The 18,862-nt window shown below is 35.9% G+C and overlaps 1 protein-coding gene across 1 annotated transcript in view; it reads right to left on the bottom strand.

The window, feature by feature from the left end:
• The window catches only part of smim14 (small integral membrane protein 14), a 32,854-nt gene extending 26,337 nt beyond the window's left edge, over positions 1–6,517 (bottom strand). Inside the window, exon 1 of the mRNA XM_039751313.1 lies at positions 6,388–6,517. The gene's annotated coding sequence lies outside the window, so the exon portion shown is untranslated. The remainder of the gene's footprint in view (positions 1–6,387) is intronic.
• Between the last annotated feature and the right edge of the window lie 12,345 nt (positions 6,518–18,862).

The raw sequence follows: 18,862 nt of genomic DNA on the forward strand, positions 1-18,862 counted from the left end.
TAACATCCCAAAAATAAATAATATAAATGTGACATTATTAGTAAAAGCTGTCATAAAATGTAGTCATTCTCTTTAAACCATACATACATACATGTGACAATTCATTTTAAACTTGAATTTAAGATATTATACTTTTAATTTGGACAGAAAAAATGTAATCCTGTACTATTTCACATAAGGCATAGTATTCTCAAAATTGATAACATACATACAGTACAGGCCAAAAGTTTGGACACACCTCCTCATTCAATGTGTTTTCTTTATTTTCATGACCATTTACAGCACTCCATCACTCTCCTTCTTGGTCAAATAGCCCTTACACAGCCTGGAGGTGTGTTTGGGGTCATTGTCCTGTTGAAAAATAAATGATCGTCCAACTAACCTGACTTCTGCACAACACAACTGCTGGTCCCAACCCCATTGATAAAGCAAGAAATTCCACTAAATAACCCTGATAAGGCACACCAGTGAAGTGAAAACCATTTTAGGTGACTACCTGTTGAAGCTCATCGAGAGAATGCCAAGAGTGTGCAAAGCAGTAATCAGAGCAAAGGGTGGCTATTTTGAAGAAACTAGAATATAAAACATGTTATTTCACCTTTTTTTGTTAAGTACATAACTCCACATATGTTCATTCATAGTTTTGATGCCTTCAGTCATGAAAATAAAGAAAACACATTGAATGAGGAGGTGTGTCCAAACTTTTGGCCTGTACTGTACAAGAGAAAATAAATTATGAAATAGGATAATCCTTTAATTGAAGTATATTCAAAAAATATACAGATAAAATGAATCCATCTCCCTAATAAAAAATAAGCCTGAAAGTTATATGCATACACTGAACAATGTACTTCAGCAAAAAACAGCATGATGGAGAGCAGGCATACAAGAAACAGCATGCCTTTCCAAAGGCACTAAAGCCAAATTTATCCACAGCATGAAGTTCTCCTGGCATGAACAAAGCCAAACACAATATATGAAAGCAAGGCCTGTTCACAGTTTGTTCAGAGGATACATGGAAACACTCAGACACAGATCACCAATCATTTCAATGTGACACTGATATAACACAGTACCCCTGACAGTGGCCCAGTATGTAATATACTAAAGAGAGACCATATGAACCACTACAAGTTTTAGCCTCAGGTGTGTACGGCACTGACACCCACATATGACTAATCTCATTTGGAGATCCACCTATTCATTAAAATTAAAAATGTAAAGAATGATGTAACTCACCTGTGTTTCTTGTGCAACAAGCACATGAAGCTGCCAGGTGATATACAGCTGAATTCTGCATGTTATGAATTGGCCTTAACTTATCTAACAGCCTAGGTTATTATAGTTTTGTCTTTTTAAATTCATTTTTATTTCAATATTTTTTCTGACCTTACATGGAAATTCAGTTTAGTTTTCCTTCATCGTGTATTTTTAGTTTTGATTTAGTTTTTATTTCACAAAGACATTTCTATTTTATTTTTATATCTATTAGTTTCAGTTTTAGTTTTGGTAATTATGGCACGGAGCGCTTACGGATTTTACTTTTGTGCCACGATCGCTAAACGGATTTGGATACGAGTTTAATGTTAGTGGAAGCTTACTACACCACATGGTTTGCTATCTGGTTTTGTTTTTTGGCTGATAAAAACAAGCATAATCAAAACCAGATACTGAATATGAACAATTTTACACAATTTTATAATTTTTACATTATTTTCTATGTTATTTGTGCTGAACAAATCTGCATTGACTGTTGACACTTTTCATCTTTTCCTTTTATTGCCCAGAAATGGCCAAGGATTTACACGCATATTAAGCTCGCTTTATCACCACAAATGCTGTGTAAACACTCGCCCTCCGTCACCAGCCACTGTTCACGGGATGAATATGCCATTCTTCTGCCAATGTTTGTCAATGGAGACTGCATGGCTATGTGCTTCATTTTATGCACCTGATAACATCGGCTGCGGTTGAAGCACCTGAACACAGTAGCTGGGGTGGGTGGTTTATGTTTGGTTAGTCTACTATCCACATGGCGTATATGTTGCTCATTATTATTTTAACAATTGGATTTTGAATGGGGTGACATTAATCTATTACAGAAAATATATACAAAAACTCCTTATTTTATATTCATTTTTGTACAAGCAAGAGGAGGACTATAATGAATAATAGTAAATATAAAGTGAGCATTATACAAAATGAGTGATACAGACATTGAAATTTTGACTGAATTCGTCCATGTCATTATTCTGGCCGACTCGGCATAAGACATGATTCTCAGAATGCTGGCAACGTCAAACAAGAAAACACACTTATACCAGTGTGTTCCACTCATTGATACTACAAGCTGGACCTGCTCTATACAAATATTAATCACTATATATATATATATATATATATATATATAAGCCTGTGGTATAATCTGAGCATGTCTGACCTCATTTTACTGCCACTTACAACCCTGTTATTTTTTTCCAAGTCAAGCAGCTTTATCATAATTATTATGGCACAAAATAATGATCCCCAAGATCTTAGTGTAATATAAACATAAACACAGGACAACTGCAAGACTAGTTAATAAATAAACAGTAAATAAATAGATAGTAACAAATTGAAATAAACAAATAAAATAAAACAATATATTTTAAATTAATAAATAAACAGTAAATGAATAGTGGCAAATTGAAATAAATAGTAAATAAAAAAATAAGACTATAAATTAATAAATACATGTTAATAGATAGTAATAAATGGCAACAAAAAGTAGTAAATATATAAAAAAATAACTAATGATAAAAACAGTAGCAGTGACAATTGTACTGCAATTAAAACTAGGAGGGGAGTGAGGCAGAAGTCCTGGAAAGATTTCTAGCCCAATAACAGCTGAAAACCTGCAAAAACCTGAAAATCTGTGGCGGAGCGACGGGCGCTGAGCAGGTTCCAGTCAATGATGGAGAATCCACTGCATCCACTGAACAGTGTCATTTCCAGGCAGAGGAGCAGCTTCAGCAACAGACTGCTGTCACTGTCCTGCTCCACTCACAGACGAGAAGATCGTTCCTCCCCCACACTATGCGACTCTTCAATTCCACTCGGGGGGTAAACATTAATATTATTATTATTAAGTTATTTTTTTGTTTTCACCTGCATTTTTATTACTCTTTAATTTAATATTGTTTTTTATCAGTATGCTGCTGCTGGAGTATGTGAATTTCCCCTTAGGATTAATAAAGTATCTATCTATCTATCTATCTAATGGTGCTGTGGGGCAGCCTAATGAATGACACTGTTGACAACCACAGGGAGTTTTGGGGCTATAGATATCAAGGTTAGATTCTTCTTGGAGTTTTGCCGCTGTTGTCCTTGGGATGTGGTGGCAGTTTGTCCCATGGAATTTTGCCTTTTGGGCCGACTTTTAAAAACAGCACAAGAACCCACACACAGCCAAATCAAAATTTTCTCCTACACAATGCTTTCAAAAATAGCACAATTTGGCATAAAAGCCACACACTGGCAGCAACATGTCTCTATTACCACAGCAAGAACGTGTGTGTTTAGGTGGGTTGTTCTTTTATTTTTATTATATGTATTTTTGAGCTTCTGTAAAATTTAAATTTCCTCTTGGGGACAAATAAAGTATAATCTAAAATATTGCTTTTGGCACATAACAGAAACCTAGCTAGGCACATTTTGGAGTCTACATGGTATGTTTTTACTGCTCCAAAGAGTGAGTTAGACCAAACTCCTAAAACTCAATTTTACCTAACCTACACTGCATCCTGAAATTGAGGTTAGCTGTATTATTGTGAAAGCTTAAATTCCATTAAAATTAAGTAATTGAGGTAACTGCTCCAAACATATGCATTTCACTTCTGCATATATTGCTCTCCAAATAATATAATTTATTTGACTTTACTAAAGAACATTTTGAAAATGTGTTCATATACCATAACCTTACTCTGTTTTAGTTGAATAAGCCAGACTGTACCACATGCAATTAGGGTCATGGGGGAACTGCAGGATAGATGCTTACTATATGAATATAAAACTTCACAAGTTACTACCTACAAAATGTACTGCATTGAACTTTTCCAATGTCAAACCATTGGTAACAGAATGCATTAAAAGTTACAGTGCATTGTAATAGGGATCTTTTGGGGCCAAAAAGGAAAGAGCAGTCTTATAGGTATTAAACATGGCTACTTGTAGGAGTGTATCAGTAAAGAACTTTGGTCGCCTAAAGACTCAGAACCACTCATCCCTAATTTGGATTAGAATATTTAGCTATCATCTTACGTTAAAATAACCCTTGCATCAACCACAGAAACATAGAACAAGCAAAAATACCATTAAATAGCTATAGCTCTACATTTTATGGGAAGGCACAAAATTTAAAACTACATGTCTTTAAATGGAAAAGATTATAAGCAAATGAATCCAGCCTGTAAGTCTGTTTACAAATCTGATTATAATGTGTTTTATATTTACCCTGATCACCACATGCATAAAAATCTTGCACAGGTAGTTGTCTCAGTTAGCAAAGGCTTAATTGACACTTTCTTTTTTTTCTCTGGTTTAATGCTACAATTGATTACAATTATTTATCAGTATTCCCTCAGCTTAAGACGTAAGAAATGTTATTGAGTTTTACGTAAGTCATACAGTTTTAATTTTGTGTGTGCTGAATTGTTTAAAATTAGGTACAGTATCAGAGTATTTCCAGACAGGTTTAAAGTGGAGAAGGACAAACTGATTGTAATTGTCTTTACCACACTACTAGCACATAGACTTGTCTTGCTCTTTGCCTTTCTTTTTTGTAACTATTTTGGCCCAAGCTCTAGTTCCCCTCTCTTCCTCTAGGGAGGGGATTCTGTTTTGTTGCGTTTACTCTTTGTTCTAACTTTCTGGTGTGTGTGTTTTTTTTTTTTATTTTTTCTAGTTTGATTTTGACGTCTTTTGTTGTATAAATTGTTGAAATAAAATTAATTAAAAAAAAGAAAATAAATAAAATTAGGTATATCAAAATATGTTATACACTGCAGTTGCTGACTTGTGGGAGTCAGTTTAAGAAGGTAGAGAGAAAATATAAAAACAGACTGTAAGAGAAAAAAATTATATAAATGGAAAATAATAAAATTAGTTGGCACCTGAATTAAAAAGGAAGTCCTCCTTGTGAAGCCATTCCAATGCTCGTCTGTTAGTTTAACAAATCTGAAAGGCTGACTAATGATAGGAAACTGCAAGATTTTCTTGTTTATCAATGAAGCAGTACACAGCACAAGTGACAGTGTTACTGGTGCCATATTTAAAGAAGAAAATACTTTAGTCACAGTTCATTGAAGTATTTTACTTTTATTAATTCATAGCATTTGCTTCATTTTTTAAAATCTTTTTATACATATTTTACTGTCTCTCACAACACCAAAATCTGATAGCGAGTTTGATCTGTCAGCCATATCTGTACGATTGTTGCTTGCCTTGCATTTACACCGCAGTAAAGTGTGATAGGGTGGCAAAAGAATTGGAGAACACTGGAACTGGCTGTGCCCCATCCTGGATTTGAATGACTGGGTTTGAGTATCTGTGTATGTAAAAATGATGAACTGAGTATTAATTTTAGATCAAAGTAAAAATAAATAATATACGAAGCATCGATTCTTTATACATAGGCCTGTTGATATAGGAACAGACTACAAATTTGAATATGGTAGTATACTTACATGCAATTGGCTTCTTTTGAAATGTTTTAGCTTAAACGAGCTCTGAAAGTATTACACAATTGTTCTCTGCATCTTCTCTCTCAATTCAGAACCAATGTAGACGCTTGTTAACACTAAAGATAACTTCCGACAAATATTTCTGTAACATTTTCTGTTGATATGGCATTTTTATAGCTTAGGCTCGATCACAGTGCAAACGACATTAAAAGAACTGCATTATTTTCACAAGCCGACTTGTCCCTCCCTCTCTTCACCGCCCATGTGCAAGTGTTTAAGTTGGCGGAGGTACAGTAAACATGATCACTGCCTCAAAACTTGGAGGCATTCAAAATGCATATCCGCATTTTATAGCAGACAGTGATGACTATGCCTTAAGTCTCCTCTCTCCGAAAAAAGGGTAGCGTTCAAACGGCTCAGTAACATGCAAATCTGGATGATGTCGGAATTTTATTACATTGCCCATACTCCTCCAAAAGAATAACGCATCAAGATCGCAATCCAGTAAATGAACTGTTGGATTGCCATCGGTCAGTTTTCTTTTTGGAGAAATCAGTTAGTATAATCGTCAATGAGAGAGAGAGTTACAGTTAAGATTGAACTTTTATTCTACCGTCGCTGACAAAATAAATAACAGCGAAAAAAGTTAACTTGACAATTCACCCACCAGAACAGCGCTGTTCTTATAAAATATGTCTTCTATGCAAGCAGCCAAACCAACATCCTACGAACCAATGTTGCTTCTTGCACACAGCTTCTCCGCCTTGCTTACTCTGTTTTGATACACTGAAAAAAAAATCTGGCCACGTCACTGACATCACGCGAGATGTCGGCAAACCTCTCACTCTTTGTACCGCCCATTTTTCTATTTATTTAACTCTTTCGTGTTCGATCTTAAGACCTGAAACTATTCTTAAAACTGCTAATATATGTGGTAGCAGTATGTAAGTAGTAGTATGAATTTCATCGTACACAGCGTCTAATTATATTTCAGCTTTGTATGTTCTCTTCGTGATTAGGTGGAGTTTAATCTCGGCCAAATCCACCTCCTCAAAAACTTATGTACGACGTTACTGGATAACTTTACAGAGGTTGTTGTTTGGTCCATCCTGACATAAACGTTAGTCAAACCCCAAAATCAGTGACGTTCAACGGTCAGGTTTTGCACAGAAATCAGTAGACCACGACTTTTCTTTACGGATCACGGCGACTACTGTAACTTTTTTTAAAGAAAATAAAGTTTGTACTTTGCAATGATCCGTAGAGGAGGGCCCTGATCGTGAAACGTCACTGAACTTGAGGTTTGATTGACATTTTGCCAGGGTGACTGGGGAGTGAATTGGATACAAGTGAATGTGCTCAGGGACGGACGGTTGCTGGGATGGATCCCTGTCCTGGGCGTGAGAGGATGGAAAAATAACCAGTAATTTGCTCATGCGTCTGTGTTTAATTGGAACGTTTCTCTGATAGCTATATGTGCAAATCATATGCATTGTTTTCTTAAAAGTTTCCATGGCCCTCCATATGAAAAGATTTATTTTAATGCATTGTCTTTGAATATTTGACAGTACCAGTTGCTCTTCTCTATTACTGAATTGCCACCCTGTAAATACTGTATATTGGTAACAGTAAACGGTTTCTCATTTTGGTACTAAAGAAATTCTTCAGAGTCCGAGTTTTTTAACGACTTACCTTTTCTGACATTGCATCTCAAAATTAATAGTTTAATTATATTTGTAAGTTCTTGAAGGTATTCATACAGGGATCTTCTAACTGATGGACTGATAGATCACCTCTTGATTGTAAAATTTCTTGTGCTTTTCATGCTCATCAATTAAAATTAAATTGAAAATACTAAAACGCAGCTGGCAATATTGCCAGCAATGCAAAAAACAGACCTAAAAGATGTTTTCTTTTGTATTTATGTAATAAAAATTATTAATATGTAATAAAGCAAATTATGAAGAGATTTGGAAAATAATAAAGCGTCTGTTAATACATTATATTTATTTCACCTCTGTGCCTTTGAAATTTTATTACAAATCAAATGTGCTAGGTTGTTTTCTTTGCCTACTCCCATGCCTGGAGTTCTGACCCTTTGTGGTTTAGTGTTAAACCCCACCAGCAGTTATAAGCTCTGTTAAAACACTAAATATTAATGCTTCAGGCATTTTTATGAATAAAGAATTAAGAAAATATCAGTATCTACAGAGCTCAGTTAATTGTAACCAATTTATTGAGACAGAAGTTATTGAAGAGAATAAAATAAATTAAAATGAATAACTCACCTTGAACATAGCAGTACATCTTAAGAATTCTAAAAATAGTTACTGATCATAGGTAAAATTATCATAGGCAGAATATTTGAGTAGAACCAGCTGGATAATTTAACAAATCATTAAGGTGATGGATGTTATGCCCCATTATACTAGTCAGATTTTCATAACGCAGGGCAGATTATATATTATATGTTTTCTTGCCTTGTTTCAGTTAAAACAGTCCCCTTTGGCAATAGATGAAAAAAATCAATATTTGGTGAACCAAGAAACGTATTTTTCACCATCCTCACAAAAGATATACATTTGATGTGATACATGCATAGATAATGTTACATGCAGCTGATCTATAATGAATACAGAATAACAGGGAGAGGCACAGAGTTAAGGCTGGTAGGTAGATTTCCTGCAAGAACTGGTCATCAGTTAGCAAACTGTTGTACTGTGGGTGAAAGAGTTGTTTAAAATAAAATTAGCAGAAAATGACAGATCTTACCTGGGGCCTGGGTTGGTAGGGCTTATCCTGATGCAAAGCTAATTTTGAAAAATTTGGAGTGACAATAAGCAATAATGAAAGAATTTGAGATTTCTCCCTTGGACATGACTGCTTCATGAATGTGAGAGGACTTGGAATTCTTAACCGGTGAATCATGTATTAGACATCACCTTGAAATGATGTTTACATTATTTTTGGCACAAAGTGAATACAGATGTGGTAAAATGGTAAAAAGAATTCACTGTCATGGACTTTATAAGTCTTGTAGGTGAACAATCAGGCACCAAATCTCAACACTAGCAAATGTGTAAACAAAATCACATACTGAGGATTTCATTATTTCATGTAGTAAATGTTGGTACTATAGTGAACATCAAGCAATATCTGATTTTGAAAACCTAGATCTTCCATTGAATGAATAACCAAGGATCAAAAGTGTTTCATTTACAGATAGAAAAGGTTAATCATAGTAATCGGATAAGTTTATTTATACAGTAAATCATGCTAGAGGGACCCTAGAAATTATACGTTAATTATCCTAACTTGTATCACATGTAAATGAAATGAAAGGCTGTTTTGCCAGACAGCGTTACATTTTTGATCAATTCCTTGTATATGTCTTTATTCAAACAATTCTTACTAAATTGGGTATTTTTTTCCCCATTCAGAATATTGTCTTTTCTTTAAACAAAGCAACAAAGTGGTAAGTACTGCAGAAGCATGGTTTCTAAATTGGTATGTATGTGTAAATCGACTGACATCCCATCCATGGCTGGTCCTTGTCATAAAATATATCGCAATTTTGCTAAGATAGGCCATGGCTTCCCACAACCCTGTATCGGAATAAACAAGTTCAGGAATGAATTAATAAATGCCTTATTTGTCAGTGGCAAAACTCTACTACTCTATTTTTTCTTCACTCTTTTAAAGCCATCTCAGTCTTTTTGTCGCTAACTGCTTCTTTTGCTTTTTTGAGTAGTCACTCCAAGTGCATAATAAAAAAGGCAAATGCTAATGAGTGAAAGATGTCAAATCTGAATTCAAGTGAAGTCTTCATTTTTATTTTTGTTTATATTTATATAAACATTTAAATAAGCATTTTTTGTTCTGCTGACTCAAAAGGTGTATGTATACATCTACATGTATACAATCTATACAAGTGGACTCAATCAGGTCCCCTTCAATTTTTTCACATTTTGTTCTGTTGCATCCTTGTGCTAAAACCATTTAAATTCATTTTTTCCTCATGCCAATCAATAATCAATACTCCAGAATGACAAAGCAAAAACAGGATTTTAGAAATGTTTGCAAATGTGTTAAAATAATAAAACTGAAATATCCCATTGACAAAAGTATACTTCCTTGAGCATCTTTTGCCCGATTACAGTCTGAAGTATTCTTGGGTATGACATGATAAGCTTTGCACACCTGGATTTGGGGATTTAATGTTTTCAAAGAGTGGCTTCCTAGTTAACACTAAATGTTAGGGAGGTGAAACTCTGAGTAGGAGAGGTATAGGATGATGTCATAATAGCCAAGATACAGTGTATGCGCAAAGTAAATATGGTTAAAGATATATGATCCTACATTTGTATTGGCTGAATATGTTCATTTTATTTCATACCCAACTTATGTGTAGTTCAACATTATTGTCTAAATTCCCCACAGTAATTCACAAATTATAACAATTATATTTTTTTTTTATAAAGTTTTACATTTACATGTTAATTGTTCTCTTCGGCATTTCATAGCTGCTTAAGAATTGACTATATCTTTATTTCTAAAACAAAATGTTTGTCTTTGGTTAATGGATGTGAATTTCCTACCATAGAAATTTCGGATCATGCTAATTTTATCATAAAGCACACAGTGAGATACCCATCTAACTTGATGGGCAACTGTTGATTCCTGCCCAGTATCGTTAATAGGTAGAGACTTTGTATAATATGCATTTTCACAAAAAAGATTCCCCCCAAGGTCTCTCTGGGAATCTCTCATAGCATTTTGAATTGTCAGTTATAACTTCTATGCAGGGTTTGATGCCCTGAGCAACACACTTGTGAGGAAGTCAACTGTCCACTGCTAACGTGTGAAGAACTTTTTTGTCTGTAATCCTACTCATAGCTGTGGGACCAGACAACATTGCTGGCCGATCGTCAGCTAATGTGTAAACCAGCTGACAGATATCTTTATAGACATCTTCAACATTTCCCTTGAGCCAAGTGCTTCAAAACCACCACCATTATACCCATGGCAAAGAATTTCTTTGTCTCGTGACTCAATGATTATCACCCTATATTGCACTCACACTTTTCATCTTGAAGGTCTTCAAGAGTCTTGTCTTGGGCCACTTGTAAGCCGAATTTACACATCACATGACCCTCTCCAGTTTGTCTTTCACCCAAACTATTACACTGAAGTAGTCATATCATCTACTCTTCATCTGGACAAAAACACACTTCTGCTAGAATTCTGTTCATTGACTTCAGTTCTTCTTTCAACACCATCATCCCTCACAATCTCTTAGGTAATTTACAAGTCTGCTAGGCTACAACATTTCCCTATTCAACTAGAACCTGGACATCCTGACAGAAAGACCCCAGGCAGTCAGCATTGGAAACACAATCTCAAGTAATATCACGCTGAGCACTGGTGTGTATACTACTGTTCATTCTGCTGACTCACGACTGTATGGCTGCATACAACTTTTTAACATCATCATAAGTTTGTGGAACGCAATGGTGTTGGGTCTCATCAGCAATGGGGATGAATCAGCTTACAGAATTGTAATGTGATGACTGGCAGACTGGTGCAAGTGTAATAATCTGTCTCTTAACGTAGATAGGATGAAAGAGATGATTGTTGTAGATAGGATGAAAGAGATGATTGTTGAAGGCCTATGCTGTCCACACCCCACTGTAAATCACAGGGTCTGTGATGGAACTGGTCGAATGCACCAAATTTCTTGGTGTGCAGTTGGCAGCTCACCTTTCTTGGACAATTGACACCATCTCCATAATCAAGAAGGAGCAGTGGCATCTCTGCTTTCTTGTTACACTTGTTACTGCTGATTTATTTATTTATTTATTTTTGTGTGTGCGTGTGTGTGTGTATGTGTGTGGCTTGTGTTGAACATGAGAAAGAAATTTAAATCCTGAAGATAAAAAGGACTCTTAAGCATGAGCTACAACTGTAAGCATTAATTAAAAGGATCCGATTCAGTTAATGAGTGAATTAGTTTAAAGGTTTACTTAAATGTATTTGAAGACATCTGTATGGACAACAAATATTTAGTAGCATAGAACAAATTTATAACACTTACAAGTCACTGTGAAGACCTAACAAAGGCAGGAAGAAGAAGTTAAATACAATGAAACTTGCAATTAAAGATAATCAATTTAGTCAAAGAGAACAAAGAGTAAACAGATTGTTTACATGCATGTGTGCATTCCTAAGACTGGCACACATGTCCTTTCAGTTTCTAGAAACTGTAATGAGACATGTTGTTGGAGGTAATGGAGTTTATCCCAATCAATCAGCAGTTTAAAAAAGGAGAGTGATGAGTATGTGCATAAAATGCATTGGAAAAAATGAGTAGTAAACATTTTTCAATTAAAAATAGAATTTATATTGACATGTACTGTATGTATACTGTATGTAGCTCTGATAAGAGACTCTGAAACTATATCTGAACCCCATCCTAAGTAACCCACTGTAGAGTAATCTTGAAATAATCCATGTAGACTGCATTGTTAATGTTTGGTATGCACCATATATTGGAATGTATTTTTCAATGCATGTACTCAGTTGCAGCAATACATTTTGTTACTAAAAATGTTTGTGATGCACCATCTGTTGGAAGTTACAAACACAATGCATATGTCTCAGTTATATGCCATATGGTATTGGATTTGTAAAAGCAGTATTCATTTTTGTGATATGCCAGATGGATACACAAATACACAGATGCATAGGCACTTGTCCTTTTATTAAGGTGGATATTTGTATTTATATTTATTTTATAAATATTTATATTTTATTTATATTACTTTCACTTCGATCACCCAACCCCCCCATAACCCCCACTGCCTGCGCTTTGCACCAGCCACTTCGCATCTTCACATTGCGAAGAGGGGGGCTGAATGCACCCCAAGGAGAAGCCTTTGCTCTTCCGAAGCAGTGATACAATGAGAAGCAAATAGTTTGTTTTTTTTACCACCTCTTTGCTCAATCAGCTGCTGGCTTGCTGCTGCTGTGCCGCGTGATCTGCATCTTGAACATTTAAAAGCCTGTACAGCAGCTGTCCTTTTGTCTCACTGCCTTGTCTCTCTTCTCCCCAAGATATTCTCTGCTCCTCTTGGGGGTCCCGCTCCTGAGGTGTGCCCCTATGAAGTGGAAGATTTTCTATTCTTTTCACTGAGAGACTGAACTGTCCCGTCCGACTACACATGGAGCCCGATTCAGTCCTGAAAGAGACTTATGTTTGTTTGAAGTGTTTGCATAACATCTATGTCTCAAAATCTCCTGTGTTTCTGTGCAACTCTGTGGCCCATGCGTGACAGCGTATGTGGATTTCACTTTCACCAAACAACAAATCTTTTAGTTCTCAGGGATACGCCTTTTCATTGGGAAGAAACGCTACTTTTCCCTGATGGAAACACGAATTAGACGATCTACGAGTCTCCGACTAAAGTTTAAATCCGAACAATGTATTCAATAATCTTTCACTGTTCTGTTATTTAACCGAGTAATAATTTCCATGTGTCTGTGCTAATGCGATCTTTACTATTATTTTTTGGAGACTTTCAAATTTTTGTACTTCCATTATATCTAACCTGCTCTGCCTGTGCGTTACGCCAACATTTTTGAATTCTTTACTACGTTCTACTTTGTCATCTACTCTTGTCTCGCAGGACATGAAAGTGTCTCTCTGAGAAAGTTACGTATTGTCTCTCTGAAAAAGTCTCATCTCGTCCCAAGATTTTTTTTTATATAATAGAGAGATATCCATCCATCCATCCATCCATTATCCAACCCACTATATCCTAACTACAGGGTCACGAGGGTCTGCTAGAGCCAATCCCAGCCAACACAGGGCACAAAGCAGGAAACAAATCCCTGCAGTTAGGATATCTTTTATGTCTGCATATTTATTTCAGCAAATAGTTATTTTGCCAAACAAATATTTAATATGAGGACAAAGGCATAGTAACTGAACAGCAACTGTAAACAGCTTTAAACATCTCTCTGACATAAATAGAGTAGATTTACATTTCACAGGAATGTGCCGCATTGTTTGAAACCATACAAGCTATCTATAAACTGCAGACATGCTTCTGTCAGAAAACTCTCCATAATGACTTTAGTTGTTAAAAATATGTTCACTACGATGAGTAAAAGGGTCCAATAAGCACAAGTGTTTGTGAGGAGTTTGTTTTAAGGATCGTTTTTAGAATTGTCAAGGTAGTTTAGCAGGGTGAAAGTCATTAATGATGTTTTGCTACATTACTAACATGAAAGGAAATTCTAAATCACAGGTAATGTTTTTGTTTATAGGTCAAGCACTAAGTCTCTTATGAATATTTTCCATTTTTTGGTCAAGGTTTAGAGCAGGGGTGCCCAGACTTTTTCGGCTTGCGAGCTACTTTTAAAATGACCATTAAAAATGCTATATATACAGTATACATATACATATATATATGCTGAGTATCAGAGGTGGGTAGTAACGAGTTACATTTACTCCGTTACATTTACTTGAGTAACTTTAAAAAAAATTATACTTCTAAAAGTAGTTTTACTGCACCATACTTTTTACTTTAACTTGAGTACATCAATCAATCAATCAATCAACATTTATTTATATAGCACATATTCATACAAAAAAATGTAGCTCAAAGTGCTTTACAAAATGAATAGAGAAATAGAAGACACAATAAAAGATAAACATAAGTCAACATTAATTAACATAGAATAAGAGTAAGGTCCAATGGCCAGGGTGGACAGAAAAAACAAAAAAAACTCCAAAGGCTGGAGAAAAAAATAAAATCTGTAGGGGTGAAGAATTTGTGAAGAAGAAACGCTACTCTTACTCCGCTACATTGGGCAACACTCGAATCATTACTTTTTTTACATTAGATAGTCTGACAGACAGTTTTCAATCTGTTCTGTGTAGCGTATGCTATCAAGTTGCGCACACACCTTCCATTGCGTCCAGCTCTGACGCGAGGTTTTGGATGTTCCCCAAATCAAGGCGCTGCAGCTTTTAGGATAGATGTTGCATTTTTCGTTTGAAAGCATTAACTGTGCTAATCATATTGACCATGGAGTTCTCTTTTCCTTGCAGCTGTAAATTAAGCATGTTGGTCAGATCGGAAAAAAATGCCAAGTCTAGCGGCCATTGATCGTTATTAAGTTGCTTGTATTCTGCATGTTTAATGACAAGAATAAACTCCTTTTTCTCGGGCCAGGGGTCTTGAAATCTCAACAGGAATTTTTCCCTAGTCATCTGCCACAACAAACGCATCTTTTATTATCTCTCCATCTTGGAAGGACTTTTTATGCTTAATGATCGAGTGACTCACCCGGAACGATGCTTCGGTGTGTCTGCCTTCCCCAAACAATTAGTTTTAAATCCCATCTTTAGTCGATATAAATTGGAAGGCTAACTAGATCACAGCCAGAGTTTTGCAGTAGCTTGTGCGTTTGATCCTGCATTTGGGATGACCAGTGTGTTAGAAGAAGAAAAGAAATCTCCAACTGGCCGCCAATCAAGTGGCAAATCTTGTCAATCAAGTGACAAATGCCATAGGAAGGATATATGATAGACTAACATTTAAAAAATGTTTTTTTGAATGCAGCGTGATCTACCTGCACTCCCTTTCAGATCTACCGGTCAATCGCGATCGACGCATTGGGCACCCCTGGTTTAGAGGTTTCATCGTGCACGATGCCTTCTTTCTTAGTGTGGCCATGACATCATATGCAAACCTTTTGACAAGGAGTAAGCAGTGTCTAATACCATTAATGACTAATTCACAGAACATAAGGGCAATAAAGGGAAGCTCAGACACAAAATGGTAATGTGATGATGTCTACAGGAGAATGAAAATTTCAAAACAAAAAGCAATAAAAATTAAACACATATTAGAAGAGTGTCAGGAGTAATTTGTGACAGACGGGTATCAGCAAGAGTGAAAGGGAAGGTCTACAGGACGGTAGTGAGACCAGCTATGTTATATGGGTTGGAGATGGTGGCACTGACCAGAAAGCAGAATACAGAACTGGAGGTAGCAGAGTTAAAGATGCTAAGATTTGTGTTGGGTGTGACAAGGATGGACAGGATTAGAAATGAGTACATGAGAGGGTCAGCTCAAGTTGGATGGATGGAGACAAAGTCAGAGAGGTGTGATTGTGTTGATTTGGACATGTGCAGAGGAGAGATGCTGAGTATATTAGGAGAAGGATGCTAAGGATAGAGCTGCCAGGCAAGAGAAAAAGAGAAGGCCTAAGAGAAGGTTTATGGATGTGGTGAGAGAGGACATGCAGGTGATGGGTGTAACAGAACAAGATGCAGAGGACAGAAAGATACAGAACAAGATGATCCACTGTGGCAACCCCTAACGGGAGCAGCCGAAAGAAGAAGAAGATTAGAATAAAACAAAAGAATCAAGAATTAAATAGTAATGTGTTCCTTACAAGTGAGAATTGCTTTTACTTTATTTTCAATCTTCTGAGTTTATGATCACTGCTTTGTAATTTTTTGATTTTGTTTCATTTGCCTTAATAACTCCTGTTTATTTTGCCTAATCTGTTTTTGGACATTTTCTAAAATCGTTTGATTACCATTTTTCCTGCTGTCTCCGTTCTGTTTATTAATTTCCTTATTTGCTGCTTAGGTTTCTTCATTTTCTTGTCATCCAGTTCAAAACTTCAAATTTTCCACCAGAACTAAGCCACTAGCACCACTTGTCACCTCCCTCCCTGGTAAAAGTGCTGTTTAACCTCTTATTCCCATAGACTCAGTCTATGGAAAAGAATTAACATAAATCCACTAGGGTAAGGCCTGCTACAAGCCGAAGTTGTGATCAAGACGCAACAACAAGCTGCACTGCAAAAATCCTTCTCTGAATTGTTAGATGTAGAAAGTGGCATCTTATGAGAATCAGTGCTGGTATAATTGCTTTTATAATTTACATAAATGATCAATCTAAAAGTTGAGGTGACAAGAGTTGCAGCAGTTACATCTGCTTCATAACTCAGACATCCTGGTTGTAATTGCAGTTTTGGCACTGAAATTTGTGCAAATTCTCCTAATATCTGCAGTTTTTTTGTAATTTCCAAAACTTTCAGAACTATACTGGCCTTCAATACCCAGTACTGGAGGAATGAAGTTAGGAAAAGTTAGTAAACAAATTTAGATAATTTTTTTGTTAAATGTAAAGATGACACAAACATGAGTGGACTAGTAAGCAGGGAAAATTCTGTGGACGAATCAGAACAAATTTCAGAAATGGGCTTATATATGGAAAATTAATTTTAAAGTTTTGAAAAAATACTGTTAAATATTTTAGCTAAATCCAAACTGTAGCAGCTGTCTTCTCATTGTAAGGCGTTCACAAATCAATCCACAAATGTAAAGCTCAAATGTATTCTTGTGTAGAATATATACTAGCTGACAGAACAGTCCATCTGGGAGCCAAAACCTGTGCTTGAAATAATCGTAAGCAAGCTATTCAGGATTTACAGCCTGTTGTGAGCTGCCAGAAAGACAGCCATGTACACAATAGCATTAAAATTAAAAGTTAGTATCTAAAATAAAGTATCTTAAGAGTTTTTCTTTATCATTTAGACACTGCCATAACTATGCAACAACATTTATAAAAATTCTACCATGATCTAATGGATCATTTGGCATTTTCATTACTTCCATACACATACAATGGCTGTAGCAATGAAACCAGAAACATAAAATTGTAGCACCCAAGGGAAAAAAAATACGTATAAAATAATGCAGAGAGAGACTATAAAATAATATGAAATAACTCTGTTTCAGACTTCACCAGAGTTCCAGAACTACTAAGAGATAGTTTGTAAATTGGAGAATGTGCATACATATCACCAAATTAACATTTTCTTGCTTTGGATATAGCAATAGACTGTTTTTCTTCAAATAACAGACTTCTTGCAAAATACAAAATCATATTTTGCCCACTCTAGTTTATTCATGCCCTGTAGTGGGCTGGCACCCTGCCCAGGGTTTGTTTCCTGCCTTGCGCCCTGTGCTGGCTGGGACTGGCTCCAGCAGACCCCCGTGACCCTGTAGTTGGGATATAGCAGGTAGGATAATGGATGGATGGATGGATAGTTTATTCATGACATAATGATAACAGATGACAGGTTCATGCAGACATACAGACATAGGACAACAAACAAACAACACAAGCTAAGTACCTTTATTTAGTTTTCACCCTCTTTTTCACATAAATAAGTGCTCAGACTTTTGAATTATATCTCTCCTTATTCAAGACAGTTTTTAAGATATTTTTCTAACAGTTCATTTAGTGTCTGATGAATCAGCCTTTCTCTAGTTAAATGTTTTTCAGCATCTGCCTTATTTGATGGTGGTATTTTCTTTGCAGCTTGCTCCTCTGTGTAGATTGTGTGTGCCACACACTGTTTGATTTTACTGTGAGGCTGTGCAATGGATTCTGTTGTGAATTAATGGAAGGCGGTTTAAGTTTTCATGTTAAGTTTCAGAGGATCCAAAGCTTTCAGAAACGGCACTGGCTCAGTCAGCTCCTGGGGTTATTGATCATTAGTACCTGTTTGTTATCTGGGCTCTGCGCTTACAGAATAATTAGGTTTGTGTCTGAAAAGGGGTCTATTACTTTATATGTTGTTTCTTTCTATGAACATCTGCCTTTGTACATGGCCTACTTTGACAAGATGAGTACACCTGCCTTTGTAAAGAAGCACCCATTCTTTTAGGATTTAATTGCATCTTTGGACATGCCTTAGACATTTGTACATTGATTTTGGCGTTACTGTAGATTTTATTCAGTCTGTTTATGCTTTGGTGCTCATGGCTTTTATGCTGAATGGGTCATTGGGCATGCTATGGATTGTATGATAGTAATTTACAGGCATTGTTTTTCCGTGCAAGCACGAATCATGTCTGCTGGCTTAAACAAAAGTTTACAGGCAAACACAGCACAGTCATATGAACTTTACAATACAGCAAGCATTTATTTTTGTTTTGAGAGAAACCTTACAATTAGGCACAAGAAAAAGCTTTACAAGTTGGTAGATTGATTTGAAAATAGTTAGTTTAGATGTAGCATAGGCTTTTAACCGAGATGAAAACTTTATTT

Source organism: Polypterus senegalus, chromosome 4 (genome assembly GCF_016835505.1).
Source record: "Polypterus senegalus isolate Bchr_013 chromosome 4, ASM1683550v1, whole genome shotgun sequence".
Lineage (NCBI taxonomy): Eukaryota > Metazoa > Chordata > Cladistia > Polypteriformes > Polypteridae > Polypterus > Polypterus senegalus.